This window comes from Castanea sativa, chromosome 5 (genome assembly GCF_040712315.1).
Source record: "Castanea sativa cultivar Marrone di Chiusa Pesio chromosome 5, ASM4071231v1".
In the NCBI taxonomy this organism is placed as follows: domain Eukaryota; kingdom Viridiplantae; phylum Streptophyta; class Magnoliopsida; order Fagales; family Fagaceae; genus Castanea; species Castanea sativa.
In genome coordinates, this window is record NC_134017.1 from 27,996,161 (window position 1) to 28,013,685 (window position 17,525).

Consider the following 17,525-nt stretch of genomic DNA (forward strand, 5'->3'; position numbering starts at 1 on the left):
TGCTCGAATGGTCTGATTATGAGATACCGTGCCCCCGGCCCCCTTTTTTATAGGTGTTGGGCCAAACCCACGTGAATGGGTAGAGTCGTGTTATTGCCTCTCAAAATGAAGCTTCCATTAGTTATATTTTCCCCTTTAGATTAAGGGTTTTACAATGAAGTCGCCACTTATTTAACTATTGGGATAAATAAGAAAACCAAAATTAAAAAATTCCTCATTTTATTAATTTTCAATTGAATTTACATTGATCATAGGAAAACTACATCGCTTTGGTCCTAGATACAATCTAAGATAAAGTACATAACTTTGTTTCCTAGTTACAATTTAAAAATTAGAAATTATAAGGATAAACATTGGTCTATCAACCCTTACCTAAGTTCAGAGGCTATGTTACAAGGTGGGAAGGTGTTAGGCACCCACCTTGCCAGGTGAAACTGTTCTTTTAGACTATGGTAGCCAACATTCATATCACATCATCCAATATGCTATCAATTAATTTGCATGTTGAATTTAATGTGTGTGCATGTGATAGATCCTAATTCAATTTATTAAGCATTGCATTTGGATTGAAAAATAGATTCTAGTGAATGTATGTGGATGGTGATAATCTAGATTCAAGGATATGAAAGAATTATGAAACAAACATGTTTTTCATATTTTTGATGTGGATTTAAGATTAAAACTAGTGTTATGCATGAACATGTGATGAACGACCAAGAACATGTGAAGAACACATAATAACATTTAAGAATATTTAAACATATTCAAGGCAATTTAAATAGTTACTATCATGCTTTAATCCTAAATTCTCATCATGACAACACAAAAAACAAGTTAGGGAAATGGATTATACCTTCATGTAAGATCTATATGGTGGAGGAGATGACTCTTGGTAGAGGTTCTAAGGGTGGAGGAAAAGAAGAGTTAGGAGAAGAAGAGTGAGTCTCACTCAATACCTTGAGTCTCACTCAATACCTTGAGTCTCAAGGAGACCAAAATATGACAAGACTACTCAACTTTCTAGAACTCAAGAGAGGAGAACAGAGGGGGGTTTTTTTTTGTTTTTGTCTTGGAATGAAGAAGAGGAGAGGTTTATATAGTAGTGGTGAAATAAATATGAATGGAAGGTCATTAATGAGGATTGACAAAGAATCATAAACCTAGATCTCATTTTAGCCTTGGGGGAAATCTGGAGCATTAAATGTAAAGATTTGTGGGAGTGACGAGCATGCCAAAATTCGGTTTTCCCGTAACTGCTGTAATAACTTATAGAGCCAACTTCGAAAAATCATATATAAGTTCTTGTGCTCAAATTGAAGCCTCGGATGTCTAGTTTCTAGAAAAACTAACCTCATTCACCGATTCAAAATAGTCTGAGAGATATCAATGAAATAGTAAATAGAGGTCATTTGTTAGAAAATGGTTTCAGTACAATTAACATTAATAGGTTCCTAATTAGTTTCCAATTAACATTAATAGGCTCCAATCACTCCCATTTTAGACCTAATTAGTTTCAAATTTACCCTAGTTAAAAGACAATTGTACAAATTACTCATTGAATGGTTTAATGTTTAACTATCTAGTTAATTAGGTGTGTACAACCTTACCATAAAATGTAGTCCTAACCAATCAAATTATGACACATCATTGATCTCAAATTGATTATACATATAACCAATTGAAATTAATTATTTATAATTACATATGGTCGGACTCAATTTGTAATAATGCATCTAAGTCATTAAAACTTGATTTGATGATAACTTTCAATCTGGTGGTCCGATTAGAGCTTATGACCACTCAATTTGATTGTTACAACATCAAGATCATTTTGATGAAATGAGATTAAGGATCTAATGACTAGAATCAAGATACATAGTTTCAAGGCAAAATTACCCTTTTATCCTCTAGATGAGGTTAAATATGGGTTGCATAATGAGCTTAAAGAGCAAATGTCAATCTATGAAAAAGACACCTAACTTTGCAATCAGTATTTAACCATGGTAAATGTAGATAAGAATGCAAACCATCATATAGTGGATCAAAATATGGACTGAATCTCCAGGGAGATTGCCAACGTACCTCTGGGTGAGAGGATCAGGTCTAAACATAGTTCATACATGCAGCCTTTTTTTTTGTTGTTGTTTTTTGGGAAAAAAAAATGAGTACAAGACATGCTTACCAGTGGTCACAACAAAATGAGGATTTCAGTCATGATCTTGAATTTTGGACATGCTTCCCAAAGGTCCGATGAATTTGAAGTTTTGAGCGTGCTTCCCAGAGGACCGTGGATTGAAGTTTAGACGTGCTTTCTAGAGGTCTGATGGATTGAATTTTGGAGGCTTCCCAAAGGTCCGATGGATTTGAATTTGGACATGCTTCCCAGAGGTCCGATGGAATTGAATTTTGGACGTGCTTTCCAGAGGTCCGATGGATTGAAGTTTAGATGTGCTTCCTAGAGGTCCGATGGAATTGAAATTTTGGACCTGCTTCCCAGAGGTCCGATGGAATTGAATTTTTGGACGTGCTTACCAAAGGTCCGATGGAATCGAACTTTGGAAGTGCTTCCCAGAGATCCGATGGAATCGAATTTTGGACGTGCTTCCCAGAGGTTCGATAGAATTGAATTTTGGACATGCTTCCCAGAGGTCCGATAGAATTGAATTTGGATGTGCTTCCTAGAGGTCCGATGGATTTGAAGTTTTGGGCATGCTTCCCAGAGGTCTGATGGAATTGAATTTTGGACGTGCTTCCTCAAGGTTCAATGGATTGAATTTTGGACGTGCTTCCCAAAGGTCCGATAGATTTGAATTTGGACGTGCTTCCCAGATGTCCATTGAAATTGAATTTTGGACGTGCTTCCTAGAGGTCCGATGGATTGAATTTGGACTTGTTTCTTAGAGGTCCGATGGAATTGAATTTTGGACATGCTTCCTAGAGGTCCGATGAAATTTGGAAGGCATTATTCATGCCGATATTTGTGGGCCTTTTACCCTAGTACCTGCAAAATAAATATTTTCAATTAGTAACAAAGTTATTCATTGAAAAGACTTTGGCATACCTGGCGAATGCCCCTAGTTTGGGATATCTTCCATGCTTCGATGAATGCTAAGGGTGGACAATTGACTTGATCTTGCACCACTAGATAATATGGAAGAGGATCATAGATTTTTGTTCTTGAAAAAGAATTTAATGAAGATTTTTTTTTTGAAAGATTTGGAAATCCTATATTTTTTTGAAAGAATTGAAAATCTTGAATGATGCCTTTTTTTTCTTTTTTTTTTTGAAAGCCTAATTAGAAGTCTTGAAGTTTTTTGAAAAATTTTGGAAATCTTGAAAAAAAAATTTTTGAAGGAATTGAAAATTTTGATTGATGATTTTTTTTTTTTTGAAGGAATTGAAAACTTTGATTGATGATTTTTTTTTTTTGAAAAATTTGGAAATCTTGAATTTTTTGAAGGAATAGAAAATTTTGATTATTGAAATTTTTTTTTGAAAGCAACCTAAGAAGTATGAGCCCAATGCCCCTAGCCCTAAGGCTTTTTGAAAATTCTCTCTTTTCTTTTCTTCTTTTTTTTTTTTTGAAAGATATTTAAATCTTTTTTTTTCTTTTTTATATTGAAAATATTTTTTATTTTATTTTTATTTTTTTGAAAATTTTATCCTTTTTTTTTTTTTTGAGATTTGAAGATTTGTTCATTATCAAAAAATGAAGAAGATGAAGATGAAGATGGAGTAAAAGTGATGAAGATTTATTCATGATGATTTTTTTTTTTTTGAAAAACCTATCCTTTGAATGAGAATAACTTTGGCTAGAAGTTGATGCAAATTGCTGGATAAGTCCTTACTTAATTCCTGCCAAAAGATAATTTTAATTAGTAATAGATTTATTTATTGAAATGAATTGGAAGTACTTACCCAATGCCCCTAGTTTGGGGCATATTTTATGCTTAGATTGAAGCTGAATCCATTTAATGTTGTGACCATTAGGGAACATGAAAGAAGATCACGGTCCGCCATCCTTGGTTCCTGCAAAAAGGCTTCATTCTCTAGCTTGTTAGAAACCAATTATCATGAAATTTTTTTTTGCCAATGTCCTTAGTGTGGACATGCTTGCAAATAAATGGATTAATACCTCAAATGAAAACATTCTTCCATGCAAGAAGAACATATTTGCACACAATATAAATGGGCCATTGCTCCAAGTTTAAACATGCTTAATGCAAACAAATGGGCTTAACCTAACATGCACCCAAACAATTTTGTCACATTGTTTTGACTTTGTTTTCCAAGGTTGTTTGGGTGATTGGGACCGGGCCTCTGCAAGGCTGCCTACGTACCTTTTTTATAGAGAATCAGGTCAAGACGTAGTTCAAGAACTGGATTTTGAAAAAGAATGATTTTTTTTTTTTGTTGTGAAAATGAGATTTCTGTTTCTTCTTCTTTTTATTTTTTATTCTTATTTTTTATGAACAACCATCTTGGCAAATCAAAGTGTTTAAGAATCAAACAAATCTCTTCGATTATGAAATATCAAGATCATTAAACTCATGTAATCAAATTTGCTTCTTTCTTTTGAACATCATTAGATTGAGTCTCTAAAGGCAATCAAAAAATGAAATGTGATAATATTTAGGAATCACATTGTTAGGTGCAAACAAGGAGAGTGCTCCAAGTTTGAAAGTTCATTTGAGTCATTTGAGGATTTGAGAATTTTTCTCCTTGGACATATCATCCAGTGGGGTTTGACAATTTTAAGTATTTTTCCTTTTTAATTCAAGAGAAAATAATATGAGAGTTTAAGATGTGCCTACAACTAGTAAGACTTCAAGGAAGTCTTTACTCATAGGTTGTAATGTAGGCCAGGTTTGGGTTATAAAATAAAAGATATAAAAGACTCAAAATTCCCTATGATATTTCTCCCAAGTATGCATTACTCAAAAATCATGTATTGGAGGAGTTTTCCCATTTCTTCTTGGTCATCTTCTCACTTGTCTTCATTGGTCACTTGTATCAACATTTGTTTTTATGCTCATTCCTCTTGAATCATACCTCTAGACTTTCATCTTGTAAAATTTTTCCTTTTTTAGTTTGCATCCTCAAGTTTCCAACTTTGTAGGATTTTCCAATTTTCTTTTCTTTGGCCCTAATTTTTGCCTAGGCCGCCCTTACGAGTTTTCAACCTAGTGGGCTTTCTTTTCTTTTCTTTTCTTTTCTTCTTCTTCCTTCTTTTTTTTTTTTTTTTTTTTGGTCTTTCATCTCTTCATTGAGTGAACTTTTGGGGACCTTTCGCCCTCCTTATTTTTCTCAGCTTAATGATTTTTAGTCATTTTGATGCACTCTCTGGACTTCTTTCTTGCCTCGATGCACTTGCACCTTTTTTGTGCTGGATGAATCTTTTTATTTTTATTTTTTATGAAATCTCTTTTAGATGAATCTTGTATTCTTCTTGACATGATGCATTTTAGGCTCTTCAAACTTGATACACATTGGAATTTCATTTCTCTTTCCTTGATTGAAATGAAACCTCACTTTTCTTCGATGATCTCTTATCTTTAGCTTAATGAATCCTCTGCTTATCTTTCATGTCTTCTAGGAGAGCCTTATCAATTAGCTTCAAAGCTACCAGGTTGAGTCCTCTTCAACATGAGATTGAAGTATGCATATCTTGATTTTTCCCACCCCAGGTTTAGATTTTAATGGGTTCATGCAAAAAAAGGCTAAATGTTTGAAGGCTCAAATGGGCTAACAATGGATAATGAACATTCTAGATAAGAGGAAATAATTTGGCTTAACCAAAGATAGCCTCCTATCCCTCGTAATGCTTGCTTGTAAGCATAGTGACTTAAGCTCTTTTAATAAATTCATCTTAAAAGAAAAAGTATGAATGCTCCAATGTAGTGAAACAAAAGATCTTTGAAAATTGGATCGAGTACATGGATTCTTGGAATTTTTTGATGGATGGATTCTTTTTTATTGCCTTTTAAGACCATTTCTTCTTATATTCTAAGTCTAGTAGCAAAACTCTTTATATGGATCAAATGAAATTAATCATTCCTTGGTACAAGTTGATTGCTCAAACCTTTGAACATCAAGATTTAGAAAATGTTTTGTTCAAGGGATCCTCATGTACCATTTTGAAAAGGAGGCTTTTCTTTTCTTTTCTTTTTTAAATCTTGAAAGAAAAAAAATTGGGTCTTTTTGAAAAAGTCACTAGGAAGTTCAATGGCCCTAGTTCAAAGATTTTTTTTTTTAAATGACTTAAAGACCCAATGCCCCTAGTCCAAACACTTTCTTATTTGAAAATTTTTTTTGGAAAGATTTGGGAGTCTTGATTTTTTTTTTGAATTTTTTTCTATGTACATGAAAAAAGTACATCAAATGCTACATGAATTTTTAGAATTCAAAGAAACATGGAATAAAAAATAGACTTTAAGCTTAACCATGATGTTGCAAACCAAATGTAGAGTGAGGCAAAGTTGGGCCGCTTGCTTCTTCTTGGTCCATTTAGGATGCTTGAGACTTAGTATGCTTGAACCTTGATTATGATCTTTTGGTATTTGCTGGAAATGACTTGGGTTTGTACTTGGAAGGCTTAAACCTTGATTATGATATTTTGGAAGGCTTGAAATGGCTTGAACCTTGATTATAATCTTTTGGAAGGATTGAACCTTACACTTGGAAGACATGCATCTTGTGAGCTTTTGGCCTTTAATGTTGATCATGCGTATACATCTTTGATGGGCTCAAGTGGTGGGCTTAGAATGATTCAAGAAACAATTTTGGGTTTCCATACCAAGTAGAGTTCAATCATAGGCTTTTGGGCTTGAATTCATTCACAGCATATAAATTTCAAACAATTATGATGGGCTCAAGCGTTGGACTTGGACTCATCATGGTTCAAACAACGGCCAAACACATGTATAATGCAATGCAATTTACATGGACCGACCTAAGGTAGGTTCTATAGGTCGTTACAAAATAGGTAAAAGGTAGTTAAAGGTTCCCACAAGCTAGGACGTCGTACCTCCCAACTTGTAACGCCAAGAGCGCCGCGTTGGTTCGAATGGTACAATTTGTCCCTATGAACCACCATGGAATAACCATGATAATCTTTGTCGCAGTGGGTGGTAGGTTCATCGCTGGGTATGTGAGTCTTAGGAAGACCAAAATCCATGGCTAATACTACCAGACTTCCGAGCTAGCACACAAATAAAATAAATTTCATTCAAGCAAATGATGCATGACATACAATAAAATGACATATTAGACATATTATATACAAAAAGCAATAAACAAACAATGATATAGTTGGCCACCATAACCTAATTGAAGCTTAGCCCTTAATATCTCCAGTGGAGTCGCCACTGTGAAAGACCGCGCCCCCGGCCCCCTTTTTTTATAAGTGTTGGGCCAAATGCACGTGAATGGGTGGAGTCGTGTTATTGCCTTTCAAAATGGAAGTTTGACTAGTTATATTTTTCCCTTTAGATTAAGGGTTTTATAATGGAGTCGCCACTTATTTAATTATTGGGATAAATAAAAAAATCAAAATTGAAAAATTCCTCATTTTATTAATTTTCAATTGAATTTACATTGATCATAGGAAAACTACATGGTTTTGGTCCTAGATACAATCTAAGATAAAGTACATAACTTTGTTTTCCAGTTACAATGTAAAAATTGAAAATTACAAGCATAAAAATTGGTCTATCAACATTTATCTAAGTTCGGGGGCTATATTACAAGATGGGAAGGTGTTAAGCACCCACCTTGCCCGGTAAAACCGGTCTTTTAAACTATGGTGGTCAACATTCATATCACATCATCCAATATGTTATCAATTAATTTGCATGTTGAATTTAATGTGTGTGCATGTGATAGATCTTAATTCAATTTATTAAGCATTGCATTTGGATTGAAAAATAAATTCTAGTGAATGTTTGTGGATGGTGATAACCTATATTCAAGGATTTGAAAGAATTATGAAACAAACATGTTTTTCATATTTTTAATATGGATTTAAGATTAAAACTAGTGTTATGCATGACCATGTGATGAACGACTAAGAACATGTAATGAACGACTAAGAACATGTGATGAATGACCAAGAACATGTGAAGAACACATAAGAACATTTAAGAACATTCAAACATATTCAAGGGAATTTAAATAGTTACTATCATGCTTTAATCCTAAATTCTCATCATGACAACACAAAAAACAAGTTAGGGAAAGGGATTATACCTTCATGTAAGATCTATATAGTGGAGGGTGAGACTCTTGGTAGAGGTCCTAAGGGTGGAGGAAAAGAAAAGTTAGGAGAGGAAGAGTGAGTCGCACTCAATACCTTGAGTCTCAAGAAGACCAAGATATTACAAGACTACTCACCTTTCTATAACTCAAAAAAAGAGAAGAGAGGGGGTTTTTTTGTTTTTGTCTTGGAATGAAGGAGATGGGAGATTTATATAGGAGTGGTGGAGTAAATATGAATGGAAGGCCATTAATGAGGGTTGACAAAGAATCATAAACCTAGACCTCATTTTAGCCTTGAGGAAAATCTGGAGCATTAAATGTAGAGATTGGTGGGAGTGAGGATCAAGCCAAAATTCGGTTTTCCCGTAGCTGTTGTAACAGCTTGTAGAGCTAACTTCGAAAAATCATATCTGACTCAATTCTAATCGGAATTGCCTCGTTCTTATACTCAAATTGAAGCCCCAGATGTCTAGTTTTTAAGAAAATTAACCTCATTCATAGATTCAAAATAGTTTGAGAGATATCGATGAAATAGTGAGCAGAGGTCATTTGTTAGAAAATGGTTTCAGCGCAATTAACATTAATAGGTTCCTAATTAGTTTCCAATTAACATTAATAGACTCCAATCACTCCTATTTTAGATGTAATTAATTCTAAATTTACCCTAATTAAAATATAATTGCACAAATTACTCATTAAATGATTTAATGTTTAACTATCTAGTTAATTGGGTGTGTACAACCCTACCATAAAATGTAATCTTAACCAATCAAATTATGACAAATCATTGATCTCAAATTGATTATACATATAACCAATTGAAATCAATTGTTCATAATCACATATGGTCGGACTCAATTTGTGATAAAATTTGTGATAATGCATCTTAGTCATTATAATTTGATTTGATGATAACTTTCAATCTGGTAGTCTGATTAGGGCTTATAACTAGTCGATTTGATCGTTACAATATCAAAATCATTTTGGTGAAATGAGATTAAGGATCTAATGACTAGAATCAAGATACATATTTTCAAGGCAAAATTACCCTTTTACCCTCTAAGTGAGTTTAAATACGGGTTGCAAAATGAGGTGTCAACATTGATTAGCTTCATTAACCTTGGTGGAGAGTTCCTCACGTTCCAACTCCACTTCACTGAGCTTTCTCGTAGCCAACCCGTATATCTTCTCGTGCTTCTTAGAGACCTTGTACAACTTAGTGTAGGTAGTGTGGATACCGTCCTGATCATCCATCTTCTCAAACTTTGATTCCATCAGCTCTTCTTCCTCATCAATTAGGTTTACTACTTTCTTAGTAGACTCTACAATGGTTGTGAAAGCACTCACTATCTCATCTTGGTCACTTTCATTAGAATCTACTTCTGGTTACGTATCAATCAAGGTGATAGCTAAGGCTTTGCTTTTGCCAATGGATTTGAGATATGTGGGACACTCTTGCTTCATGTGTCCAAATCCTTGACACTCATAGCACTTTGGTCAAGCAAGAACATTGTTGCCTTAACCAGCATCCTTGAATTCTTTATTGCCTTCGTCTTGGGACTTGAATTGAGAGAATGCAAATTGTTTGCGATCCTTATCACCTGCTTTGACATTCGTTTTTTATAAACTTCTTGAATTGTCTGGTGATATAAGATTTTAACTTGGTATCCTCATCATCAGACGACTCATCATTATCATCATTCTTAGTCTTCAACGCCATGTTCTTGCCTTTGCCGCCCTTGCCAACCCTTACTAACCCTAGTTCATAGGTTTTCAAGTTTCCTATTAGCTTTGTCAAAGGAATAGAGTCAAGATCCTTTTATTCTTCAATGACAGTGATCTTGGCATGGAATCTCTCTAGAAGAAATCTGAGGATCTTTCTAACAATCTTGGGCTCTAAAATCTGTTCTTCAAGATTGAAGGTTGAATTCACTATGTCCTTGAGCTTGGCATAGAATTCATCGAACGACTCGTCCTCATCCATCCTTATTTCCTCAAAATTGGTAATAAGCCTTTAGAGCTTGGAGTTTTTAGCAGCTTTTGTGCCCTCATAGGTATTCTGAAGAATAGTCCAAGCTTTCTTGGCATTGTCAATGGAAGAGATCTTCTTGAATTCTTCATTGATCACAGCACTAAACAGAGCATTCAATGCTCTGCTGTTAAAGTTTGCAACTTTGATCTTGGTATCATCCCACATTGCAAGTGGCTCTTTAGGTTTCTTCCAACCTATTTCAACTGCAAGCCATACTTTCTCATCTAAAGACTACAAAAAGGCTTTCATGCGTATTTTCCAGTATGCATAGTTAGTACCATCAAATAAAGGAGGAATAATCAAGGATTGTCCACGATCCATAACAGCAGAGGTCAATGGATCACAAAATAAAGATTAAAATCTAATTAGAGTGTACTCGCTCTGATACCATTTATTGGGTTTAAAATAGCTTGACCTCGATTAGTTAATTCAATTACCCAAGTTGATTAATTAGGTTCAATTGCATACAAATCATGAAGGTACCAACAAATCATCAAAAATACTAAATGCAGCGAAAAATAAATTTGACATGGTGATTTGTTGACAAATGCGAAAAACCTCGAAATGCAAAAACCCTACTGGGTGATTTTAAGGTCATCACTCCCAAGAATCCACAAATCAATAATAAAGCAGTTACAGGTATAAGTAATCTTACCACTACCTTGGCCTATTCCAAAATACCAACCTACAGTTGAACCTTTGCTTCAATACCCAATTGAACTTGATCTTGTAATAGCCTTATTTTCCTTGATGCACAAATGTCCAATCTGTGACTAACCCTTTGCACGGATCTCAGTACGTAACTAACTTCAGCAACTTGAACAAATGTTGTTTGCTACAAAGTTCTTCATTTTATCAACAATGAAGATTTGGAAGCACTTAGTTATAAAACCCCATGGCGTACAAACACATTAGCTTCACACAGAGAAAATAAGTCTCTTGGTCTCTGTATCTGTGTGTGACAACTCTTAAAATGAGCATTATATATGTCTAAGGTTGTGAGAAAAGAAACTCTAAACAATTGCACAAGCTTGAGCCAAATTTCAGATTTGGAAAATTGAAAATTGTAAGTTTCAATAGATCAAGCTACTGTCGAGCTATCTATCAAGTTTTACATTAAGTCTCGATAGCAGACATCTATTGAGATATCTATTGAGACTTAATGAACAATTTTTTTTTCCACTTGTTTCTTGAACCAATCTTCATGTCTTTAAAGGTCTGTTTGGTTGGAGGAGTGGAAAAGTGCGAGGATAGAAAAGTGGGAGGATGGAAAATATTTAGTTTTCCCTCTTGTGGGTCCGGTTGGAAGGGTGGAAAATATAATTTATATAAATTGACTATTATACACTTGTTACATAATATGTAAGAAATAGATTTATTTGTACTCATTACATAATATAATATTTGTCACATCATATATATAAATTATTATTATTATTTTTATTATTATAATGTAAAAATTAGATTAGATCATGTTGAAAAAAAAACGTTCAGGTAATGTTGAAAAAAAAAAAAAAGAACATTCAAAAATGTTGAAGAAAAAAAAAAAGATGAGAAGAAGATGAGAAACATCAAGTGGGATGGGGGCTTTTTAGTAAAAGTGCAAAAGCCCCCATCCCAAGACACTTTTCTCCCCAATGTTTTCCTTCCAATTTAGGAGGAAAATATATGTGGGTCCGAGAGGAAAATTTTCCTCCCGGTTTTCCATTCTCCCTTTGTTTTCCATCCTCCTTATTTTCACTCCAAACGGACGGGACTTAATACTTGACTTGAACAACATGTTTCTTGAAATATTAAATTCATCTTAGATCTATCCAATTACAAATGAAGTGCATTTTGTTAAAAGATTAGTCAATTACAATAAAATATAACCCTAACACATATCTTCATTTAGATCGTCCCCTTTCCTTTGCGCAAGTGTAATACACGAAACTGCCAGCGAAACAGAGTACTTTGCAATATCAACTCTAGCATTCTTGAGAGCCAAAGTGCCTTGTTTTTAAAAGGGATATTAAATAGTTTCTTCCTCAACATTTGCTTTTGCAGCAAAAGCCACACCCTCTTCCTCCTTCTCATGAGGAGATTCATCAATAACTGCCCCTTAGCATCCAGTTTCCCATAATCTTCAGAAACCTTTATGCCTTTCCATATCCTTTTCTCCGAAAAGGATGATAGGTTCACCAAGCTTGCGAAGAAGATGAGTCTGGACAGCCATGTCATAAGTAATAGTAGGCACACCTAGAGCTTTAACACACAACTTCATCATAAAGCTCTCTTTCCTTTGTTGATGAAACTGTGCTGCTTGAGGAACAGTTAAAATAAAGATAGATAGCTTAGGAGTAGTACTATGTTCGGCTTGAGAAAGATGGTGTATAGAAAATTCCACTATGAAATTGGAGAACACAAATAGAGTAGTACTAAGAAATTGGTATTGAAGGCATTCTCAAATCCATTTTCATTACATCAGATCTAAAGCACTATCAAATCTGTTCACATTACTAACACAATAATGTCTTTGGCAGTTGAGTTTTTGCCTTATTGAGAATGCATTGAATCGAACGAATGGCACACTTTGAGTTTTTGCCTTATTGAGTTGTATTGACTAGAGACTATAGCTTTTCCTTAACAATGAACTTGACCACAATGTTGGTACTTTTCTAGCCTTGAATTGAAACATAAAGTAGGTATATATAATACACAAATTAAAAACCAGAAAATAAATAAATAAAATTTTTTATCAATTCAATTTTGTTTAAGAGCTCATAACTATTTTTTGAAGAAAAATAGGAGTTTTTATATTCACTAGTCACAGATCCGTGCGTTGCGCGTGATAATATTATTGTTTTAGTTATTATATATTAACAGTTGGTTTTTCATTATCTTTTTAAGTTAATAAAAACCATACATATACTTTTTCTTAAACCTTTATATATATATATATATATATATATTATTTACTTAATGTGAATGTTTACCTATATAAACTCTATATATTCCATTTCTCTATATACGGAAAACCATAGACTACTACTCCATAATGATAGTGGCTAATTAGTTTTATCATTTTTTATAATGCAATATGTTGAATAAAAAATATGAGAAGAAAAAAAAGTAAAAATAAAATATATTACAATGAACACCAAATTAGTTATCTCTATTAATTATATTACAATTTTATTTATTTGAATTTAAATGAAATATTATATGTTTAATTTTTAAAATAAAAAAAATAAGAAGACATAAATAATTTAATTATATGGAGGATGTGGCTTGGTTTAAATATTGAATAAAATAAGATGAAAAAAATGTAAAAAAAATATAATAATAAAAACCAAATTACCCAAATCATGTTATGTAATAGAATAATATATATTATATTCATATATATTATCTTTAATTTTTTATAATGTAATAGGATAACATTTAACAATCAAAGAGAACAAAAAAATTTAAAACACAAAACTAAATCGCATCAACCCAAAGTAGAGTTATAACGAACACAAAAATTTATCAACTTAAAGTAGAGATGCAGGAAAAAAAAAACTCTAAAAAATATTGTGTGTGTGTGAGAGAGAGAGAGGGAGAGAGAGAGGTAACCTTTTTGTGAGGGAAAACTATGCAAAGAATGGAAGAGAGAATGTCAAATTTATTGTAAGATGATGTGAATATGAAGAGACAGAATAAAGGAAGATGAAGGGAAATATGAATAGTGATATTAAGGTTGAGGGTAGTAGGGAGATGAAAAGGTAAGAGAGGGAAAGACGAAGGGAAATATGATGAGACAAAATAGAGAAAGGTGAAGGGAAAGATGAATAGTTATATTAAGCTTGAGGATAGTGGGGACTAGGGAGATGAAAACGTAAAAGAAGGAGAAAGGTTGGAAAAAGTATAATTATTAAAAAAAATTATAGAAAAAATTGAAAAGAAAAATATTAATGACATGGATGTTGATATAGCTCAATCTAAGCACAACAACAATAAATGCTACGCTTCAGTTTATATATATATATATATATATATATATATATATATATATATATATATATATATATATAGATTACTAATTGGGGATGGACATTCGTCATCCAAATAGAATTTATTGTTAATTAAACTTAGCTTCTTATATGAACTAAAAAATTACAAGATTTAAGAGTCAAAAGAAACTGACAACTATGAAAAAGCAAAGAAATTGTTGATTACTTTAAAAAAATAGTATGATTGCCTAAGGAAATTTCTTCTTACTAATGAATTGGATAAGGATTTTTTTCCTTAGACATAAATATTGTTTATTAACACTACTCCTTGTACTTTTGTGAAATTGTTCATGTTATTAAAAAAAATGAAATTATTGTTATAAAAAAAAAATTATTGAACAATTCCACATAATAAAGGGACAAGATCAAAATTATAATTATGTTTTGCGATTATCACCCGTTTTTCACACTTTGAAAAAGGAATAGTTAGTTGAAAAACCTTCCTAAAATGAAAATGATTAATAGCTTGTTGGATAAGACAGAAAGCCTATGACTCAAATTCCATTTAAAAAGAAAGAAAAATAAACAAAGACTCCCAACAGGCTTAGGAGCTTGGATTTAGCCTTAGGTAAGTGTAATAGCCATAGTTAAGGCTATTGCAGAATGCAATTATCTTATGTTGTGAGATGTAAAAGTTAAAAAGATAATGAAAATATAAAAAGTTTTTTTTTCTTTTACCATCTTTAACCTATATATCTCACACCAATCAAGGGATAATTGCATGTCCAATAGAACATATCTACTCAGGTACTCATACTCTATTCTACTACTTAATGATGCCTCAAAAAAAATAGTGGTTGTGGCAGCTTTGTTGACTTTATTGCCCAAAGAAACGTACACAAGAAAAAAGAGAATTTCATATCTTCACAATTTCCTTTTTCAATATATCACTTTAGCGCCTTTACTCTTTTCTTTTGAGAGTGTGGGATGGTGGGTGGTGGAAGTGGGAAATAAAGGTACGAATGTTGACTCGGTCACTCCATTGCTTGTGGAAACATAATAATAATTAAGGGTCCATTTGAATATAATTGAAAATTAAAAATATTGTAGTAAAATAATTTTTAAATATGTAAATAATACCATAAGACACATTTTTAATCAAAAAGTGGTTGAAAAGTGCGTGAACAGTAACTTTGTCCCCTAAAGCTGAAACGCGTGTGCAGGAAAAAAAGAGAGAGGCTAAAACGCGTCTTGACCAAAACGCGGACGCAATAATTTTTATCCAAACATTACCTAAGTTTGTGTTTCTTTAGCATTTGTGTTGAAGTTGGTGTCTGCGTTTTTTGGCTAGTCTCATGGCGCTATTTATGGACCAATCAAAATACAAAAATGCGAGAATAGTAGCAAGTGAACAGTGTTTTACTTTTTTAAAAATATTTTGTTACAGTGTTTTCAATAATAAATTTTCAATTTTCAACAAATAAGCGATATCCAAATAGATCCTAAAGCTCAAAATAGCTTAATTAATAGGTATCTTCAGACATTTATTAATAGACCATTTTAAAAAGTTATGATATCATTTTTATGGCAAATATAAAAATTTATAAAAAAAAACTTAATAATTTTTATCTTTTTCTATAAAAGTTTCTAAATACATCTATGTTTGGTTTGCAAAAGTAGAGAAATGAAAAAAAGAAAACGTGTTATTTACTTTAATACCCTCATTAATTGGAAAAGTGAGTAAAAGGCCAAATAGGCAAAATTGGGAGAAAATTGGCCTTTGCCCCTTTCACGCAAAAAATCCAGCATTTTGCCTCATTTCCCAAACTAATTAGGGAAATGCCCCTTTTTTGAAACTCGATTTTCTCAAAATCGATTTAAAAAAAAAAAAAAATCTGGAATCCTATAGTGGCGTTTTAAGGAGCCTATAGTGACGTTTTAAGGACCTATAGTGGCATTTTGGAACTCGAGCTCCATGAACTCGGGTTCCATGCATGTTTTTCTTTTCTTTTTTTTACCTATAACTCGAGTTCTTGGAGCTCGAGTTCCAAAACGCCACTATAGGCTCCTTAAAACGTCACTATAGGCTCCTTAAAACGCCACTATAGGGCTTAACTCGATTTTGAGAAAATCTAGTTTCAAAAAAGGTGATTTCCCTAATTAATTTGGAAAAGGGGGCAACATACTAATTATTTTGCACAAAATGGGTAAAAGCCCATTTTTGCCAGTAAAATTGTAATTTTGGAAGAGATAAAAAGCCAAAAAATGCGGTTGCATTTCCCTATTCCACCTTTCTCTCCATTTCTGCCCAATTTGGGCGGATTGGAAAAGGTGGGCAGAAATACTATCCCTTCTCTCCAATTTTTTTCCCCTCCCTCCTCTTCCTACCATTCCAAGCACAGCACGAGAGAGAAAAGAAAAAGCGCTTGGAATTAGACAATCAAATCAAGTACAAATACAATAATTTTTTTTGTATTTTTTATTTTCTAAAGAAGTTTTACACTATCATTATCTTGGTATAGCAGATTTTCACCATGCTTAGAAATTATCTAGAGCACGCTTTGATTATTTAATTAATTTTCTTTTCTTAATCTATCGATCACAAGGTGATAAGATTCTTCATATCGCTTCACATGCTTGGTAGGAGTTGAATGGTTCTAACAGTGGCTTTGTAACAAATTTGTTGTGCCCATGCATAATGATAGTCCCATTAAGACTCTAGTGGTACAGTGGTGACTCTAAGAATTTATTTTAGGATAGTTACTAAGAAACGTAAATTATACAAAATATAATAAATGGTTAATTTGAATATATTGTTGTCGGGGGTGAAAAAGTTTTTCCTTCTGACAAATAAGATTTGTGTTAGGTTGGGGGCCTAAACTGAAACTCGACAACGGGCTTGAGGCACGGCCCAAAGGCTATTCGTGAAGATCCAAAGAACTCACTTTATTTTACGCCTTGGGCTTAGGTTGAGACTGACAAGAATGACCCATAACAATTCCTACAGCAGACACGTCAGCATGAGTAAAAAGCATACTATAAGAAATAGTAGAGCAATAAAATGCTTCTGCAGAAAATAGTCCAGCGGTAAAATGAGACAAAACAGAATAAACCTCCAACTGTTAGCTATTTCACAGATTAAGGAAAATATCTACATTTTCAAACTCATCATCCGTTAGCTCTGGAGAAGAGTCTTCTAATACAACAATGTGAGGGAAAAATTCTATAGTAGCAATTACATCATAACCTTCAATAGTAAATGA

The 17,525-nt window shown here is 33.1% G+C and overlaps 1 pseudogene; it reads right to left on the reverse strand.

Annotated features, from left to right (window-relative positions):
- The window catches only part of LOC142635020 (uncharacterized), a 31,362-nt pseudogene that overhangs the window by 12,701 nt on the left and 1,136 nt on the right, over positions 1 to 17,525 (reverse strand).